We start from the raw sequence: 22,048 nt of genomic DNA on the forward strand, positions 1-22,048 counted from the left end.
GTAGGGAGGCCATTAGGTGGGAGCGTGAAGGCATGCCAACAACAATGAGGGGCAGGAGTCAGTCTGTCCCCTCTGCCTATGGTATAGTGTATGGAGTTCAGGGCGAGCCACGACATCCACCTCAGAGTCCCACACCAAACCCTGAACTAGTTGAACTAAAGGAGATCTTGAAACGCCAGCAGGAACAGCTTGACCTCCTCACTCGTAGTGTTGGTCTTCTCCAGGCCTCTAAACAACCCAGCAGAGCTTTCTCTGGGCCTGTCATCTGTAGAAGGTGCCAGCAGCCAGGCCACTTTGCTCGAGATTGCGAAGGCCAGAGGGTCCCTCACCGTCCTAGAGCCACTTCCTTTTCTAGTTCACCTGCTATCCAGAGGTCTAACCAGTCCAGTCAGCCACAGGAAAACTAGTACCCACCGACCTATTGAGCCGCAGTTCGGATGGGGATTTAAATGGCTCCAGTGTAGTGAAGGGAGATATAGGGACAGTACCTCAACTTATGTCATCTTGCCCACATATAAATGTTGGTATGGGGGGTGTGGAGGTGCCTTGTCTGTTAGATACAGGATCCATGGTGTCGACCATTACAGAGACTTTCTTCAGACACCATTTTGAACCGTGGGGTCAGGATCGTCTTAGACAGTGTCAATGGCTGCAGCTTCGTGCTGCTAACGGTTTAGGAATCCCATACCTTGGCTACCTAGAATTAGACGTTAAGCTTTGTAATAAGGATGTACCAGGGTGTGGAGTATTGGTTGTCAAGGATCCCTTAGGGGGTTCCATGTCTCAGGTTCCTGGGGTATTAGGGATGAACATTATAGGAAAATGCTATCATGAACTGTTCGGCCAACATGGCCCCTCCCTTTTTGAGTCACCCATTGTAGCAGAGGCCCCAGAGCCAGTGTTTGAAGCTTTGCAGCAATGTCATCAGGCTAGTAGATCTTTGGTGGCAACTGACAGGACCGTCAGAGTACGAGGGGGGAGGGCCCATCGTGTACCAGGGGGGACACTCAAGTTTATAGCCACTACCTGTTCCGGTTTAACGACTGGGGGCTCGGCTCTTTTTGAGCCTCTATCTTCTGGTTTGCCTGCTGGTCTTTTGGCATCCCCATCATTAGTTCAAGTGTCCCACGGCACAGCTTATATCCCTGTAGTCAACGTGGGAACTAATGACACCCTACTGTACCCGCGTTCTATACTGGGCAGTCTGACGGAGGTATATGTGGTTAGTCTGCCTCCAGGGGTAGCTGAAGTACGGGTAGCACATGCCTCAGTCCTGAATCCAGTAACTCCTGACCCAATTAAGTCCAAAATAGAGACCCTAGATTTGTCCGCCCTATCGGGTCAAGATCAGAGCCAGGTTCGGTCACTGCTGCTGAGTTACAGTTCAGTTTTTGCTGCTCATGAAGGGGATTTGGGTTGCACTGGCCTCATTACGCATGAGATCCCCCTAGTGGATGATGTCCCTGTCCGGCAGCGTTACCGCCGGCTGCCCCCGTCAGAATACGAAGTGGTAAAGTCTCACATCCAACAACTGTTGGAGACACAGATCATTCGAGAGAGTTGCAGCCCCTATGCGTCCCCCATCGTTCTTGTTAAGAAGAAAGATGGGAGTCCCCGCTTGTGTGTGGATTACCGCCAGTTAAATGGGAAGACTCGTAAGGATGCATTCCCGCTTCCTCGTATCGAGGAAACCTTGGATGCTCTTTCTGGGGCCTGCTGGTTCTCCACTCTTGATCTGGCGAGTGGGTACAACCAAGTCCCTGTTGCAGAGTCTGACAAGGCTAAAACGGCTTTCTGTACTCCGTTCGGTCTCTTTGAGTGGAACAGAATGCCGTTTGGGCTTTGTAATGCCCCTAGTACCTTTCAGAGACTCATGCAGCGCATGTTTGGAGACCAGCAGTGCCAGTCATTACTGCTATATTTGGATGATGTGGTAGTTTTCTCTTCTTCTGTGTCACAGCATTTGCAGCGGTTGGACGTGGTACTTGGACGCCTGCAACAGGAGGGCCTAAAAGCCAAGTTGGAGAAATGTGCGTTTTTCCAGAAAGAAGTGGGTTATCTGGGTCACGTCATCTCCAGTCAGGGCGTTTCGACTGACCCAAAGAAGGTAGAGGTGGTAGCTAATTGGCAAAGGCCTTCCCACGTCTCCGAGCTCCGCTCATTTTTGGGTTTCGCCAGCTACTATCGCCGCTTTGTGGAGGGGTTTGCCAAGCTGGCAGCCCCTTTACATAAGTTGGTGGCAGAGCTGGTAGGGACCAAATCAAGAAAGGCATCTGGCCGAAGCTTATCCTCAGCCTGGACAGAAGAGTGTGAGAACAGCTTTGAAGAACTGAAAAGCAAATTGGTTAGTGCACCTGTACTGGCGTATGCCGACTTCTCCCTGCCATTTATCCTTGAAGTCGATGCCAGCCATAGTGGGTTGGGTGCCATTCTTTCTCAGGAGCAGGGCGGGAGGGTTCGACCCATCGCATATGCTAGCCGAGGTCTGAGGCCCACTGAGCGCAACATGTCAAACTATAGCTCCATGAAGCTGGAGTTTGTTGCGCTCAAGTGGGCCATGACTGAGAAATTCCGTGAGTACCTGCTAGGCCAAAAGTGTGTAGTTTTCACGGATAATAATCCTCTCAGTCATTTGTCTACCGCCAAGCTAGGTGCCACGGAACAGCGGTGGGCGGCTCAGCTGGCTGCTTTTGACTACCAGCTGAAATACAGGTCTGGCAAAGCGAATACTAATGCTGATGCCCTCTCACGGCAGTACTTGGCCCCAGATTCTTCCTTGGTAGGTGCCCCCGGATCTGTTCTCCCTGCCTCTTTGCAACAGGCTGTGGTGGACCAACGCCCTACTCGGGTAACTCAATCTTCTATTGCTGTTCTCCCTCACCACTCTCTTTCTGAGTTACAATCTCTGCAGGAAGCTGACCCTGACATTCGGGACATTTTGGCATATTGGCGGAGGAAGGAACGTCCCACAGCAGCTGGACGGCGTCAACTGTCTCCTGGCGCGTTGGTGTTGTTGCGCCAGTGGGACCGCCTGGTTAACAAGGATGGCCTACTGTACCGTCGGATCTTCCGTCCCGATGGTAATGAGGAGGTCCTCCAGCTGGTCCTGCCTGCGGCATTGAAGTCTGTTGTTCTGGGCCAGCTCCATCAGAGTCACGGTCACCAGGGCATTGAGCGGACGAGCCAGTTGGTGCAGCAGCGTTGCTACTGGCCTGGCATGTTTTTGGAAATTAAACGTTGGTGCCAGGAGTGTGAACGTTGCCAGGTCAGTAAAAACACGCAGCCTGTGGCACATAGCTTTATGGGACACCTGCTGGCTTCTCGACCTAATGAGATTTTAGCCTTAGATTTTACCATACTGGAACCTGCCCGTAACGGGGTTGAAAATGTGCTTGTCATGACTGACGTGTTTAGCAAATATACCCTGGCCATTCCGACTAGGGACCAGCGGGCTGCGACCGTTGCTCAGGCACTCGTCACCGAGTGGTTCTACAAGTTCGGCGTCCCTAGTCGCGTTCACTCGGATCAAGGCCGTAACTTTGAGAGTGTGTTAATACAACAACTTTGCCTCTTGTATGATGTTTCAAAGTCTAGGACCACCCCCTATCATCCGGCTGGTAACGGCCAATGTGAGCGCTTCAACCGGACGCTGCACAATCTTCTCCGTGTTCTCCCCACCTCACGTAAAAGGGACTGGACTTCTTGTCTGCCACAGGTGGTGTTTTCCTATAATACCACACCACATCAGTCGACGGGTGAGACACCATATTTCCTTATGTTTGGTCAAGATCCTAAGTTACCAGTGGATTTTTTGTTGGGTAGGGTGGCTGATCCTGTGCCGGGCACAGTGCACGACTGGATAGTGGAACATCAGACTCGACTCAATCTGGCGTTTGATGGGGCCAAAAACCGTCTGGCCACTACTGCTGAACAGCGCCAGAGACGTCATGCCCCTCGGGTGAAGGACAGGCCGTTGCAAGAAGGTCAGCTTGTGTATGTCCGTAATCATGGGGTCAGGGGCCGCAATAAGATTCAAGATCTGTGGGATTCACGGTTACATCAAGTGTTGAAGGTTCCCAGGCCAGGAGGTGTGGTCTACACCATCGCACCGGTTGATGCTCTGGAGAAGGTGAAGCATATCCATCGCACTATGCTGAAGCCACATCTTGGCACAGAGCCTCCAAACAGTCCCCCTCCTCTTGTCCCTAGATGTGTGGCCTCCCAGGAAGAGGAGTCTCATGACCTCTTCATTCTGAGACCCGACGAGCCCCAGTCCCACGATCAACCTGCACCAGCCGCCCCTACTGTCCCTGATTCTGAACCACCACCCACTGCTGCTCCTCTGTCCTTGCAGCCTATCAGTCTACCAACCCTGGTTCAAGGATGGGAAGTAACAACCACTGCCGAGTCACATGCTGATCCACCCTGGGCAGCATCCATAGGTGAGGCCCCTCTGTCGCCAACCCAATCCCGTACCAGTATGCCTGAAGTACGGAGGACGACCAGACTCAAGGCAGGTCAGCATTCCAACCTACACCACCTCCCGACACCAGCAGGGGGGGCTGCATTAGGGGCTGTTGACTCTCCCAGATCGGTGCCTTAACTTCTATGCCCTTTGTTAGTCCATCGTCGGGGCGCCGATGAAAAACCTAGGGGTAGATTGTAGTGGGGTTGGATTGCTCACATTGATGCTGTCACGTCACTATCAGCCTAATTATTTGCCAATCCCCCTGATTAGCAGCTGCTTCCCAAACACCTTTAAAAGACCTGGAAGTACCGGTGAATGACTGCGCTGTAATTCTTGCTCCCCCTCCGTTGAGAATGCTCCCTGTCTAGCGTGGTAGGTCTCCTTTCTTAGCGGGTTGTGTTGGCTTTCCACACTTTGTGTTTTATGGGTTTACCTTTTGTCTTGTAGCCTCGTAACTGCTGTTTGCCTCCTCCACCACTCCTGTTGAGGGTATTCCTATTTCCTGCTAGCTCAGGTAGGCTTCTTAATGTTAGTCTACGCGACACTGTCGCTACAAGTTTAGCCTACCCGTAATGATTTTAACTATGTGTTTATAGTGCGGATCTGTGACCTCACCGTATCTGGAGCGGGTATGTAGCGCAGCATTTTTTATTACGAAGCTATCTGTAAAAATGTATCGTATATTTTAACTCTGATATGCATCTTGCAGGTGCGTGTAGCCTGGTTGACTGGAAGGCCGGACTCACAGGCGCTGCTGTTTTGTCTGATTGATTGCTGTTTGTCTCTTGTCTTGTTTGCAACTTGTGACTATTTCGTGAGTTTATTTTGTTTGTTTGTTCTGTCTTTTGTCCAGTCGCGTATTGTTAGTGTCTGCGTCTGCTTTCGTAGACTCTGTTTATTTTGGGTTTTCTTTTGGTTTCGTTGGTGGAGCTGCCTAATTATAACCTCTACTGCATGAAGCTGCCTAATTATAACATCTATTGCATGAAGCTGCCTAATAATAACATCTATTGCATGAAGCTGCTTAATTATAACATCTACTGCACGTTGCCAGTGTTTCCCGTGCGCTGTGGCACGATTCGTATTTTCCTCCGTTTAATTGTTTGCATGTGATTGTGTATACTGTCGCTTTGCCTGATTTAAGCTTTGTCAGTGTTAAGTGTTGCTGTCATCAGTGTATTGTGGTTGTGTCCTCTTTGGTTTATTTACTGCTATCCTCTGGTGCCTTAATTGTTTTGTCTTTGTTTGTTTGTTTGGCAGGTCGGGGCGCTCCTAAGGGGAGGCTAGGCACCTGGTGGTGGGACCCTATCACTGCATGTTTGCTGTGCTTTATTGTGCTGTGCTGTGCCGTGCTGTGTGGTGCTGTGCTGTGCGGTGAGCTGTGCGGTTCAGTGTACTGCTTACTGCAGCCTGTGTTATAGAGAACTCACTTCACTCCGAGTGTGTGTGCACGTGTGGTTGGTGTGAATCTTGGAACACATCATCAGTAGCGTGCCTCCCTTGGGTAAGCTCCCGCCTAGCTGCACTTATTGAGTTTTGTGGACGTTTGGTCCCTCAATTGCCTAGACTCTAATGTATGATCTATAAGATCTGATTTTAAGAATTTGTCATACACAATGTTTAATAAATATATATTTTTGTATTGTCTCTAACCATTGCGAGTCTTTTAGGTTTCTCCAGCATAAGAGATCTGCAGTTCCACTTCCCCTTTTCCTTTATCATAAATAAACTTCTATTTTATTGGAATTCACGTCTGTTGCGTAGTGCATTTGAACCTGTGTGGGTATTCTATGTGAGGTTACCTTGGTATTTTCCCTGGGGGGGTAATTACAGTAGTTCCCCTGGGGTGGCGTAGTCGGGACTATTAATTGGGGTACACCTTTTCCTCCTCCCCCTTATACTGCTCTGTCACACATAATTCATACTAATCAAAGATGTACTATGCTAAAAATAACCCCTGTAAACTCTTTCAAACAGAGATACAGCATTAAGCTAAAGGGTTTATGAAGGTCTGACTGCTCTAGTGCTGGATGCTTAAAGGAGAGAGTGTCATCAAATCATTTTTGTCCTTGAGAACAACACGGAAGGCTAATTAATGCAAGACCTCACTGTAGCTCCAAGTTATTATAAGTCTGTGGATGTTCAGGGCTGAATTACATCTCAGGCTAACAATAATTAGCCCACGAGGCAATAAAAAACAGAACTTCCCCACTTCACTGTTGACACTCTTGTTGCCCTTTTGGAGTGTAATGGAACTGCATGGAGTCAAGCCGGTCATCCTGAAGTGTGGCGTCAGATGAGCTTGGGAGTAAGTTGGGGCAGGGTGGTAGGGGGGGGGCGGGGTAAACTTAGGACAAACCAGCAGGGAATCAAAGCCAAGAAAACGAACACTGAGGCTACATGTTGCACTCTCCCACCTCACGAACAGTTATGTGCACTCATGTGTGAAAAAGAAAGAGCAAGAGAGGGGAGAGAAGGAGGAGAGGAGAGTTGACAAAAAAGAAAGAAAAAAAACAGTACACAGGCATCAGTCAGGAGATGGAAGTACACAAAACAGGACTTGTGTGTGTGTGTCAGTGTGTATGTGTGTGTGTGTATTGTGTTTTTGGATAGCCAAACATTGCCTGTGTAGATTACATGACATGTGGGCATTAAGTCCCCTTACCACACTCCTGAGAGTGAAGTGTTGAATGCACTCCACATGACATTCCAGTTTTTGCAGTTTCCATGGTTACGACACCTGATTAAGAATACAGCTTGTATAGACTGGCTGATATGTGATTGGTATGCCAGTTCACCAGATAAGAACATAATTACGGTCAAAATGAGCTCTTAAAAGAAAATCATGCTCCCTACTGAAAAGCTACGAGTTGAACAAGCTAGAACTGTGAGATTATTTTAAGTCTTTTAAATAAGACTGTAAATGTATAAAGCTTTATACAAAAAAATGTTATCTTCATGGCATGGTGAATACAATTATTTATTTATTATATATATATTCTATTTATTCTTGCACTGTTGTTATTCTTGCACTGTTGCACTGTTTGACTTAATATTCTTGCACTGTTGCACTGTTTGACTTAATATTCTTGCACTGTTGCACTGTTTGACTTACTCGTTTGACTTAGTCATTTGCACCATCACCATGACACTCATTCACAAAGAGCACCTTACCTTACCTTATGCACAGAGGACCACAGGCTCAGTCCCTGCTTCAGTCATTGCAAGTGCACCTGATTGATTAATCACCCACTATGTGGATACTGTTTTTAGAATTGATTTAGATTAAGTTTTATTTAGTATAACTTGTATTTTAGTATATTAGTATATTCTTTATCTTCTACAGTCCTTATTGCTTAGTTGTGTTTTTTATATTATATACTTTTAATTACTTTTTCTGCTGTTAGTGAATGTGTGTGTGTATGTTGTCTGTATGCTACTGTGACCTTGAATTTCCCATAGGGATCAATAAAGTATCTATCTATCTATCTATCTATCTATCTATCTATCTATCTAATTAACACTACCCTCTATTTTAATTTATCTACATCTAATCTCATTCTAATAGATTTTATTTCTCTGAATTACATAAAGGATTGCCATGATGAAATGCTTATTTTTTGTTTGTTTCACAGAGCCGATTAAAGCTGTAAAGTTCAAGATACAAAAAGCCTTGAGTATAATTGTACAAAAACATAGTGGAATTTCACAGTTCCCAAAAGTAAAACTGTTCTCTGTTTAATTTGAAAACTCGGGTCTTCATGCAAGACTCAATTAGATACAAGCAATGCTCACCAGTATCTGTGGATGATTGAATTTCGGAAAACTTAATTTAAAATTTAAGATCATTTCGCCATCTCCAGATGACGTGGTTATGATCTGTGTTTGTGCATCGTCAAACAAAATGATGAATTACTCCTTGTCAATGTGCACACACACACACACGCACACACACACACACACACACACACACACACACACACACACACAAACACACACACACGCGCACACACACACACACACACACACACACACACACACACACACACACACACACACACACACAAACACACACACGCGCACGCACACACACACACACACATATGAGGGGCCGTCTAGGCCTTAATTCATACTTGGTCTTACACACACTATCATAATCTTGCACATACACCACTATACTCATGCACACTCACTATTATAGTCATTTTGCATGTATGTATGAGAGGGTATAGTCGTGTATGTGAGAGAGTATAGTAGTGTATGTGAAGGAGTATAGTAGTGAATGTGAGAGAGTATAGTAGTGTATGTGAGAGAGTAAAGAGTATAGTAGTGTATGTGAGAGAGTTTAGTAGTACATGTGAGAGAATATAGTGTATGTGAGAGACTATAGTAGTGTATGTGAGAGACTATAGTAGTGTATGTGAGAGAGTATAGTCGTATATGTGAGAGACTATAGTAGTGTATGCGAGAGAGTATAGTAGTGCATGTGAGAGAGTTTGGTAGTGTATGTGAGAGAGTATAGTAGTGTATGTGAGAGAGAGTTTAGTAGTGTATGCGAGAGAGTATACTAGTGTATGCAAGAGAGTTTAGTAGTGTATGTGAGAGAGTATAATAGTGTATGCGAGAGAGTTTAGTAGTGTATGCGAGAGAGTTTAGAAGTGTATGTGAGAAGGTATAGTAGTGAATGCAAGATAGTATAGTAGTGAATGTGAGAGAGTATAGTGGTGTATGCGAGAGAGTATAGTAGTATATGTGAGAGAGTATAGTGGTGTATGTGAGAGACTATAGTGGTGTGTGTGAGAGAGTTTGCATGAAATGGAAGGGAGTTTGCATGAAACGGAAGAGTTTGATTTCTCAGTTCCTGATTGGTTTGTCAATGTCACTTCTCTCTAGCTAGCCAATTAAAATCAAGGAAGGGGCGGGACCTACACTGTCAACAATGTTCGTGGTTCGTACTACTAGTGATGGAGGAAAAAATCAGCCAACTCCTATGTGACTAAATATTAAACTACTTCTGCAAACCGAATGCAAATTAGGCTACAAAGACATGAGGGGTGCCTATTCTATTGTAATAGGCTACCAGATTTCTTTTGTCTGACGAAGTCATATTTTAGTGAACTGAGATCTGAAAGATTGCTGCCATTGCAGTTAGCTAGTTAGCTAGCATTCCAGAAACATTCCAAAAAGGACATGCATTACAGTTTGGCTGGCAGACGTTTTTGGTAACCTTGTCTGCTGTTGCCAGTGACTCGTGAGCCTGTGTCCACATCGCTATTTTTGCACTGACAGCCAAAGATTCTAGAACAGAGCTCCGGACAGCGCTCCTTTCAGAGTGCTGCGGGTCAAGTGTTTATTGTTGCTAGGTTACCAAACTATCTACCAGCAGCATGTCGTTGCTGCCTGGCTTAATGCTAACTAACTAGCTAACTGAAATGGCAATCTTTCAGGACTCAGTTCACTAAAATATGACTTCGCCAGACAAAAGGAGCTGGCATTACAATAGAATATGTCACCCCTTGTGTCTTTGTAATTTGCATTCGGTTTGCAGTAGTAGTTTAAGTATTAACAATAATTCATAAACATATTTTAGATATAGGCTTATTTGCTATGAACAAACCATTTATAACTGTGTCTACAAATACTTTATTTATGAGAATTAACATAGGAACAATGCTTTACAAATGATGAACAAAGCATTTTGTAATAGTTTGCAACTGGTTTATAATAAGAAAATTATTTCATTATAAGTGGTTGTTTCATTACTTATTAAGTATAAATCATGTACTTACAAACATATTTTTTGGATAGGCTTATTTACTATGAACAAACCATGTACAATTGTATGAACAAATGCTTTACTGATGATGAATTATGTATGAACAAAAAATTACTAATGATGAACAAACCATTAACTAATAAGTAACAAAGGCTTAATAAATTATGAATTGTGTGTAGTTATTATAAAGTGTTACCGATATTTTTAATTAATTAACATTACTTTGTAGAAATCTGCTTTCACGTTGACATTAAAGAGGGGATTTTGTAAATGAATTATTATATTATATATTATATGTATATAAAAAAATATCCAGACTCTCGTACGTACATTTCATTTGTACAGAGAATCTGGCAGTTCTCGATAGGGAAACATTTGCAACAGTTGCATCGTACGGGCACTAACTTTGAAATCATTAGTCCAGCCTTACCAATCATATTGATCAGAGATCCCTAACGTTACTTCCTACTTCGCCTAAACGTTATAAACTGATAATAAACAGCATCAACAGTCAGGAAACAATGCATGTGGGTCTACCTTTGCTGTAAATAAATTTCTGAAAATTTCCAACTACATTTTTTGACGTTTGCAGGCGTTGCTACTTCTGTTTATTATTAAGTTTCGGTTTCGTCTTCGCACGACCTCATCATCATCGTTCTCAGCCATGCTGATTGGACAGGTAAAGATTGGCCGGGAGAAAACCCGCAAATATACCTCAGACCCAGACGACATACTGAAGGGAAATTAAAATTGAGCGGAAGTACGTAAGAGGGCGGAGCCAGGCTATAAAGACTCCACTTTATAAAAGCAATAAAAGGGGAAATATCCGAGGGTGGTGAATACTTTTTATAGGCACTGTACATTCACATTTCTCAGACTTGAACTATAAAAAGGACCTTCCTTGACTTCTATGAGTAATAATGCAGATTGAAACTCTCCAGACTTAAATTCAGTGTCCTCAGTCACATCGAGACATTGCTCCATGCGGATGTTAAGCTAGGCCTCGAGGAGAGTCACACAGACAGACCGAAGGAAAGCTTCAAAAAGCTCCTCTTCAAAATCTTAAGAGAGTGTGGAAAAGCATAATCCCATTCATCCTGGTGTTCCCAGATGAAACTGGTAGGTGCCACCACCACCAAGTCGTTTGATTTGGATGGCGCTGTATGAAGAGAGCTTGAACAGGCTCCCACACGTCTTTAACATCCTCCTGGTGGGAGAGGTGGGAGATGCCTGATTCCTGCCAGGATGCTGTGTGGATATCTGGTTCACTGCAGATATCACAAGGAAAAAAATAAGCATGCACGCATGCATTCTTAAAAAAAAACAGTTTGTGTGTAGGTTTAATTTCGGGATTAAATCTCTCAGTTAATACGTTTTTTTGTCAGAATCAATTTCTAGTCATTTAATATCTCACCTGAACGTAGTATCATAAATGCAGAAAGAAATGGACCGGGTAATTTAGGTAATTGTGCAAATAATCGTAATCACAGCCTTTTCTTCTCCTCTCATCATTGGGCAACTGATCCACTGTGTGCCGGACTCAGCTGGGGGTTTTCAGCAGTGTCACGTGAAGTGAGACGTTTGGGACCTTCAAAGGAGGAGAAAGTCCTGAACTTGACAAGGTTTCACCAGGGGTTCGTGTGTGTGTGTGTGTGTGTGTGTGTGTGTGTGTGCGCAGGGGCGGAGAGTGCACGAGACGATGGCACGCCACGCTCCAACATCAGCCTGACCACAGGGCCCGAGCTGTCACCCTGCCGCCGGGGCGGCGAGACTCATGTGACATTCACGTCCCGGGTAATTATCATGACTATGATGTGGGAACATTAATGATGTATGAGCCAACAGCGGGGCTACGGCTGTGCAGGCTGGTTATGTGTGTGTGTGTGTGTGTGTGTGTACGTGTGTGTGTGTATGTGTGTGTGTGTGTGTGTGTGTGTGTGTGTATGTGTACGTGTGTGTGTGTGTGTGTACGTGTGTGTGTGTACGTGTGTGTGTGTGTGTGTGTGTGTACGTGTGTGTGCGTGTGTGTGTGTGTGTGTACGTGTGTGTGTGTGTGTACGTGTGTGTGAGTGTGTGTGTGAGTGTGTGTGTGTGAGTGTGTGTGTAGGTGGGGGGGCGGTGGGGGAGTGTGATGCTGGCAGTAGGCATGAGGTGGGGGTGGAGAGTGTTATCCACCTCCGTATGTGTGTGGTAGTGGTCTGTGTGTGTGTGTGTGAGGGGGTGGGAGTGGGGGGTTGGTTTGGCCAAGGCTGAGCCTGGCATAGCAAAACCTCATTAAGAATCAACACCAGGAGTGAGAGAAGTGGGGTTGGGGGGGGGAGGCGCATGTCGTTGGCTCTCTGCTGGAGGTCTCTCGGCGCTGGCTCCTGGGGAGTGCCACCGTCGATGGCGGTTCCGTTGTTAAGGGTGTAAATTGATACTCGGAGCGCACCAAAAGGCCGGGGGGTGTGGGGGGGGGGGGTGGATGGGCACTGCTACGGGGTCGGCAGGGAAGGCGCCTCCGCTTAAATCTTCCCAGTCAGCCACGGGAGGTCAAAGGAAGCAAAATATTGACCACCGCTCTGCCGTTATCACGCCCTCCATTTATTTAATGAAAACGGATTGCAATGAAGTCATTTGAATGGAGGTGAGGGAGGGAGAGGGAGAAAGAGAGAGAGACAAAGAGAGAAAGAAAGGAACAGAGAGAGGAGAGGAGAGAGAGAGAGAGAGAGAGAGAAAAAAACTTGACCCAACAGGGCTGGATTGCTGCCCCTTCACTAGAATAGACAAGATGTCTGATTATCTCTAATTAAAAATGATTAAGCACCTACTTACCTTCATCAATTGCCATTGATTGAAAGGAATGCTGATGCGGTGTGTGTGTGTGTGTGTGTGTGGGCACGAGTCCAAGGCACTTTCAAATTTCTCATTTCAAAACCTGAGTGGATGCCCATTGAGCGAATTCAAATCGTTAACCTCGTTCCCTCTGCACCTTTAGGAGGCCTATGGGTTGTGTGCTTACACACGCAGTACACTGGTCGAGAAAACACACCAAGCCTAGAAATGAATTGGTAGGTTTGTGTGTGTGTGTGTGTGTGTGTGTGTGTGTGTGTGTGTGTGTGTGTGTCTGTGTGTGTGTGTCTGTGTGTGTGTGTATGAGGGGCCGTCTAGGCCTTAATTCATACTTGGTCTTACACACACTATCATAGTCTTGCACATACACCACTATACTCATGCACACTCACTATTATAGTCATTTTACATGTATGTATGAGAGGGTATAGTCGTGTATGTGAGAGAGTATAGTAGTGTATGTGAAGGAGTATAGTAGTGAATGTGAGAGAGTATAGTAGTGTATGTGAGAGAGTAAAGAGTATAGTAGTGTATGTGAGAGAGTATAGTAGTATATGTGAGAGAGTTTAGTAGTATATGTGAGAGAATATAGTAGTATATGTGAGAGACTATAGTAGTGTATGTGAGAGACTATAGTAGTGTATGTGAGAGAGTATAGTCGTATATGTGAGAGACTATAGTAGTGTATGTGAGAGAGTATAGTAGTGTATGTGAGAGAGTTTGGTAGTGTATGTGAGAGAGTATAGTAGTGTATGTGAGAGAGAGTTTAGTAGTGTATGCGAGAGAGTATACTAGTGTATGCAAGAGAGTATAGTAGTGTATGCGAGAGAGTTTAGTAGTGTATGCGAGAGAGTATAATAGTGTATGCGAGAGAGTTTAGTAGTGTATGCGAGAAGGTATAGTAGTGAATGCAAGAGAGTATAGTAGTGAATGTGAGAGAGTATAGTGGTGAATGCGAGAGAGTATAGTAGTATATGTGAGAGAGTATAGTGGTGAATACGAGAGAGTATAGTGGTGTATGTGAGAGAGTATAGTGGTGTGTGTGAGAGAGTTTGCATGAAACGGAAGGGAGTTTGCATGAAACGGAAGGAGTTTGATTTCTCAGTTCCTGATTGGTTTGTCAATGTCACTTTTCTCTAGCTAGCCAATTAAAATCAAGGAAGGGGCGGGACCTACACTGTCAACAATGTTCGTGGTTCGTGTAGACCTAGTGGTCGAGGAAAAAATCAGCCAACTCCTATGTGACTAAATATTAAACTTCTACTGCAAACCGAATGCAAATTAGGCTACAAAGACATGAGGGGTGCCTATTCTATTATAATTGCATAGGCTACCAGCTCCTTTTGTCTGGCGAAGTCATATTTTAGTGAACTGAGTCCTGAAAAATTGCTGCGGGACCTAGAACTAGCATTTACACTGTCAACACAGTTCGTATAACGTTAGAGGTGGAGGAAAAAATCAGCCAAGTCCTATGTGACTAAATATTAATCAATTATGCAATATACACATGCACTAATGATTAGTTAGGGTGAGGATACATATTTTATAAACCACTTCCTAATACTATAATTCATGATTAACTCAGGGGTTACAAGTGGTTAGTTAATGATATTTTGTGAGCTTATCTAAAGTGCGGACTTTCTATGCCTTGCAACACATTTTCAAATGAGTTGTAAAGATTACATTCACATTCATTCATTTAACTAACGATTTGTAACTCCTGAGTTAATTATTATGACCGCCGCGCAGCGAAGCGGCGGTCATATAGGTTTAGTCAGATTTTTTCTTTTTTTTTCTTTTTCGCATGCCCAAATTTCCGTCAATGATTCCCGGGACACTGAAAGACCGGGGTAGACGAAACTTGGTGACAGTAAAATGACAGTTTATGTGAATATCTCGAGAACCGTAGGGCCTAGGAGGTCCACCTTTTTTTTGTATGTTGGTCTTAAAGGAGAAGTTCGGTGTGAAATTGACCTTAGCTGTACTGAAAGATGTTGCCGAGTACTCACATGTGTCCAATAGGCACCTTCGCTCACCCCCTAGCATTCCAAATTACGCCGTTTTTAGCCGAGTAGCTGTGGGGGCATAGCGTAGCCTATGCAACTAAATCGCTATTTTTACACCATTAAAAAGGTTCCAAGTAACTCCACACTGCATTGGTAGACTTCTGAGGGTCTTGGAACCTTTTTAATTGTGTAAAAATAGTGATTTAGCTGCATAGGCTACGCTATGCCCCCCACAGCTACTTGGCTAAAAACGGCGTAATTCGGAATGCTAGGGGGTGAGCGAAGGTGCCTATTGGACACATGTAAGTACTCGGCAACATCTTTCAGTACAGCTAAGGTCAATTTCACACCGAACTTCTCCTTTAAGGGGGCATGTCAACCCATCCCATTACCACTTATTTCATGTATAGCGCCACCTAGTTAAAAATTAAAAAGCAAAAAATTAGGTGTTTTCATCACAATATCTCTGGCTGACATGGTCAAAACTGCACGAAATTGAAAGTGTAGGATCATTATGACACCCTCCGAATGCATGCCAAGTTTTGTGAACTTTCGTTCATGGGGGGCCTTACAATAAAATAATTTATGTGTACATTTAGTGACCGTACACCAACAAGGATTCCCGGGACACTGAAAGACTGGGGTACACGAAACTGGGTGGGCATGTAACCCCACATGGATAGCATAGAACCGTCGTTTTTCGTTTTGATCTGTAGCCCCCCCGCTGTACTGGACCCCCTGAAAGGAGGGTAGGGCAGACACAGTTTTCTGTGAATATCTTGAGAACCGTAGGGCCTAGGATGACCAATTTTTTCCGTATGTTTGCCTCCAGGGGTCATGTTAACCCATTCCATGTGCACACATGTGCATAAACAGATACACACGCACACACATACATTCACAGTAATCATACGTATGACACATACTCACACAGTAGACATATGTACGCATGCATGCACATGCACAAAAACACACATACGCAGGCAAACACACACACACACACACACCCATAAACATAAACGTGTACACGCACACATGCACACAATTAAAAAATGTCTTCTTTTTCAAGAATTATGAACAGGCAAGATGGGGGTGGGGTTGTATAAAATGAATTTTACATGTGAAATCTATGAACTAATCATGTTTTGGTACTTGTTGTCTAGCAGATACCAGTGAGAATTGAGTGTGGCTAATGCAATTTAGTGAGACAGTTAGAATCATATAGGCCTTTCAGCGTGATTTATTTTTGTGGAAAAAATGTGCTGGACTGGGCGGCGGTCATATTTTGTACCGCTCTGCGGTACATATAGTTAATTATAGTATTAGGAAGTGGTTTATAAAATATGTATCCTCACCCTAACTAATCATTAGTGCATGTGTATGTAACAACTGTTAAATAATGGAAATATTACTTAATCAAAAACATATTATTGCATCATTTATTAAGTATTAACAATAATGTATAAACATATTTAAGATATAGGCTTATTTACTATGAACAAACTATTTATTAATTAACTGTGTGAACAAATGCTTTACTGATGATAAATTAGAAATTACTAATGATGAATAAACCATTAACTAATAAGTAACAAAGGCTTAATAAATGATGAATTGTGTGTAGTTGTTATAAAGTGTTACCAAAATATCTAACGCAAAATCAGCGATTGCAGAAATATTCACCCCCTTCAAGTCAGCATTTAGTAGATGCACCTTTGGCCACAATTAAAGCATGGACTCTGTGTGGATAGGTCTCAATTGGGCTTGCACATCCATTACATTTACATTTACTGCCATTTTACTTCATTTTTCGTTGAAAACTGCTCAAGCTCTGTCAGGTTGGAAGGGGATTGGGTGTGAACAGTCCAGCCACAGATGTTCTATGGGACTGAGGTCTGGGCTTTGACTCGGCCACTACAGCACATTCACCTTGTTTTCTTCAAACCATTTCTGTGTTTTTGCTGAATGCTTCAGCTCATTGTCTTGCTGGGAAGTAAAAATTTTCTTCCAAGTCATAGTTCTCTTGCATATTGAATCATATTGTCCTCCAGGATTTTCATATATTTTGCTGAATTCATTTAATTCATTTTTCAACTTTACCTTTACAAGCCTTCCAGGGCCTGATGTCACATCTCCACAGCATCCCCACAGCATGATGCTACCACAAAGCATCTAGGTCTGATGGCCAAAAAGCTCGATTTTGGTGTCATCAGACCAACAAACCTTCTTCCATCTGACCTTGGAGTCCCCCAGATGTCTTGTTTGGGCGAACTGTAGTCGAGATTTAGTAAGAGCTTTTCCACTGACCCATAGTGCTTTGAGTGGTGAAGAACTCGGGCAAAAGTTGCTGTATGCAGAGTTTCTCCCATCTCGGCTGCTGAAGCTCTTAACTCCTTCAGAGTTGTCAAGGGTGCCTTGGTGGCCTCCCCAACTAGTATTCTTCTTGAACGGTCACTCAGTTTGTGGTGATGGCCTGGGCCTGCTCTGGGCAGATTTACACATGTGCCATATTCCTTACATTCCTTAATGATGGATTTCACTGACCTCCAGGGGATGGGCAGCCGTGGCCGTGACCAGTAGGCACGGCTAAAGTGCCCTTGAGCAAGGCACCTAACCCCTCACTGCTCCCCGAGCGCTGCTGTTGTTGCAGGCAGCTCACTGTGTGTTCACTGTGTGCTGAGTGTGTTTCACTAATTCAAGGATTGGGATAAATGCAGAGACCCAATTTCCCTCACGGGATCAAAAAAGTTTATATACTTATACTTCAGTGACTTGAAAATGTTTTTGTATCCATCCCTTATGCTTTTCCATGAAATTCTCTCAGTTGTTTGGAGTGTTCTTTTGTCTTCATGGTGGAATTGTAGCCAGGAATACCAATTGACCAGTGACTGGACCTTCCAGACACAGGTGTCTTTACATTACTATAATATAAATGTTCACTGCACTCAGGCGATCTCCATTTCACTAATTGTTAAATTATAGTAAAAAAGGCCAAATTAAATTCATCAATATTCCAGTTATAAAAGCAATACAAGGGGAAACATCCAAGGGGGGGGGGGGGGGGGGGTGAACACTTTTTATAGGCACTGTATTAAAACAAATGTATGATTTGATGTTCTGCTGTCTGCCAAAAATATGAATTAAATGTGCTTTAGTCATTTTACATATATCCTGATAACATCTCAGAATGCACAAAACCAATAACATTAGTAATGATAACCTCCATCAGCACTTGTGCTGCTTGGCACTGCCACGTGTCAACAGCAGAAGATGCTGCATATCAAGCCAATTTACTCATACTAGAGTGCATCCGACAAAGAACACACAAGTCATCATACAAATTTAATTGTCTGAGACTTCAAGAATTCCTTTCAATTTCCCGGCCCTAAACAAGCAGATCCGAATGGCTTATCGTGTTTATTTGCCTGGGTCTCCGTTTGCAGACACCTCCATTACCCTTTTGTCAAACTGTCCTGCGATCGGAGCGCCTGCTTGATTAGATTGATATGCAGTCCGGGCTCCCTCAGATCCTGCTTTCCTATTAAGAACAGCCATTCATTGTGTGTAGATCTGAAACCCATCAAGGCCTGAAAGGCCTGTCATACAAAAAAGAAAATAGACATGAAAAAAAATCTGCATTTCTCATTTCCGCGCGTATAAGCTATTTACTCTCTGTCCCACTCTTATGGAGGAAAAGAGGGAAAATGGAAGGGAAGAGAGAGGGAAAGTGCTTAGCTCCAAATTAACCTCCTAGCTCCATCCCAGAATGCAGCGCGGCAGCCAGGGCTGTAGGTTTTATTGATCGGCAGACTCCAGGGGTTGCAGGCTCCAGTAGGGGCGGGCGGCGGCAGGTGGTGCTTCGCTGATGGTGCACCCACTGGCTGCTCTGCTTGAGTTGCACCAGCGGAGGGTAGACAGACACACACACACACACACACACACACACACACACACACACACCCCACACACTCACACCCACCCCCCAAACACACACACCCACACAAACTCCATCGCACCCCCCTATGGAGTCTTCAGATGAGGCTTGTTAGGAGATGCTTAAAATAGAGGGGGAGCATCTCTACCTGCCAATCGGCACCTTGGCAGAAGGTTACCTGGCACCCCCAACATGAGCTCAGTGTCTCAGAGAGAGAGAGGGAGAGAGAGAAAGAGAGAGAGAGAGAGAAACGAGGCATTGTTTATCCGGGACCCTCCCAGAGCACATGTTCTTATTGGAGGCAGCCTGCTGTGATTTCCCCCAGGATGTGCCGCCAAAGCTGTGGGGGAGTGTGTGTGTGTGTGTGTGTGTGTGTGTGTGTGTGTGTGTGTGTGTGTGTGTGTAGGTGGGGTGAGGATAGGAATGAGGAGATGGGAGGGGGGTGGGGGGCGGTGTTGTGTGGCACCTCACCAGCCTCCACTTCATCACACAACAGCACCTTTGACTGCTGCTATCCCTGCTAGCTTCCTGCTCTTTTTTTGGTTCTGTTTTGTTTCTCGGCCCTCCCCTCCTCTGCCTCTCCTCCCCTCTCCATATCCAACACCTCCTCTTCCTCCTCCTCCTCCTCTTCCTCCTCCTTCCTCCACCTCCCCGAGCTCCTCCACCACTGCCATTCTCTAACACCACACCCTGTCTGGCTCCCTGGTAGGAAATGCTCTAAAGATGAGGCAGATTATCTCTGAAAGGGAGGAGTAGACAGAAGGGAGTCACATGATGTGTGTGTGTGGTGTGTGTGTGTGTGAGGGTGTGTGTGTGTGTGAGTGTGTGTGTGTGTGAGGGTGTGTGTGGTGTGTGTGTGTGTGTGTGTGTGGTGTGTGTGTGTGTGGTGTGTGTGTGTGTGTGTGTGTGAGGGTGTGTGTGTGTGAGGGTGTGTGTGGTGTGTGTGTGTGTGTGTGTGTGGTGTGTGTGTGTGTGTGTGTGAGGGTGTGTGTGTGTGTGAGGGTGTGTGTGTGTGTGTGTGTGTGTGTGTGTGTGTGTGTGTGTGTGTGTGGTGTGTGTGTGTGTGGTGTGTGTGTGTGTGGTGTGTGTGTGTGTGTGTGTGTGTGTGTGTGTGTGTGTGTGTGAGGGTGTGTGTGTGTGTGTGTGTGTGTGAGGGTGTGTGTGTGTGTGTGTGTGTGGCGGGGGGGGGGTGGCAGGGTGAGGGGTGAGGGGGAGTGAAAGAGGAGGGCACTGAAGAAAGAATCAGAAAGAAAGAGAAGATAGAGACGGAGGGCAAAGACACAATCTGTCGAGCCACTTGAGCAGCTAACTCGAACGTTCAAGTAAATGAGCAATCTGCCCGGCAGGGCAGTGTGTCCACCAAGGCAGGGCTCTCCGATCGTCTGTCTGCATGTAAAGCAGATATGGCAAGTCGAGCACTAATATCAATTAGCATGCAGTATCAAATTAGCGCGTAATCTCACAGCGCATTAGTAGGAATAATGGCCTAACCCCCCCCCTCCCCCTCCAAAACACTACCTCACTCTTGCGCAGCCGTGGCCCCTGTACAAGTCATTAACATGCAAGGGCGGAGGAGCCCTTCCGTTTTCTTTAACTCCGTCCAGGCAGCTCTGTCAGTATGGCTTTGTTTGATTAGCGTGTCAGACAGGAACGTGCAAGTTATATTTCATTTACAGCCCATCATGGCCACTAATGTGGATGTGCGAGGGGAGACGTATGGAAACGACGCCGGGCTGTGCGCTCCAGATTCATTACCTCCCACCCTGAAGTCCAGAGAGACGCGGAGAATCGTGTAAAACGCATGAGGGTCTTGTGATTGTGCCACATGTTGCGACGTCCGAGAGCTACCGCGCTAGGGGCCGGTCGTTACCCACACCATTAAACATTACGGGAGAGAGAGCGACAGAGAAGAAACTCTTCATTTCTGCGAAAGAACAAAATAATAACACATCGTTTCAACAGTTATTTGTATCTGTTATTTCTTCGTATCTGTATCTGGAAAAAAGCTACTTGTTCAATATTAATCGCACCGACTTTTGTGAATTCCACCAAGCGGTCGTTAATGTTTTATGACGTTTAAAGATTGCATTTCAGCTAGTTATATCCACCAGTCGGTCTCAGTGGTACTGTATGAAAATGAAACATTCAGGATGCAATATTCATTGTGCCACTGTTTAGAACAGGAGAGCTAACCCTGGGATATGCTTAGGGGTAGGTTCAAAGCACTCTCTGGCCCTATTTAACAGCAAAGCTCTCCCTTAGGCTCCATTATAAACTCTTTCTCTCTGGGATAGTCACATCCAGAACAGTGTGGCATGGCGATTTACCTCAAAGCTGGGGGAAATATTGAGGTACGAAAGCAACTGGAGTGTTTTAACACCGCAGCCTAACTGGAACAGAGAGAGAGAGAGAGAGAGAGAGAGAGAGAGAGAGAGAGAGAGAGAGAGAGAATTGGACCATCTTCTGTGTTCTTGTTTTATCGCTTTTGTTGTTGTTGTTGTTGTTGTTGTTGTTGTATTATATATGGGACAGCACTTCAGTTGAGAATAGAATGGAGTGGGGTTCAGAAATGGTGTCTGCTAACTGCTTGCTGGGAAGCATGGGGAGTATCTTCAGTGCACGCCCCCCACATGTCAACCCTGTGATAAATTGATTATGCTAACAAACAAGATGTGCAAGACGGGTTGAGATATCCAAACATTATGTAAATACTTTATTTATTTCATGTTTGCAGAGGTGGAAGGTGGCATAACTGTAGGAGGCTGAAATTTCACGCATTGCAAATGCCTTTTTCATAACATGCATACTGCACAGATGCCTCGCTGTCTGCGAGATCTTCATCTCTCAAACAACACTCATGCTTATGCCACAGTTAGCTTTGACTGTGGTGTGGTGTCTTATAGGTGTGGTGTGGTATTTATAGGACTGACTTGGCAGGACTTGGCACTGTGTCAGTATTGTGTGTGTGTGTGTGTGTGTGTGTGTGTGTGTGTGTTTGTGTGTGTGTGTGTGTGCTTTTGTGTAGAACAAAT

The sequence above is a fragment of the Alosa pseudoharengus genome, unplaced genomic scaffold (genome assembly GCF_046254945.1).
Source record: "Alosa pseudoharengus isolate Yale_2024_CS ecotype anadromous, Long Island Sound unplaced genomic scaffold, YU_APseudo_1.1 YU_APseudo_1.1_scf_19, whole genome shotgun sequence".
In the NCBI taxonomy this organism is placed as follows: domain Eukaryota; kingdom Metazoa; phylum Chordata; class Actinopteri; order Clupeiformes; family Clupeidae; genus Alosa; species Alosa pseudoharengus.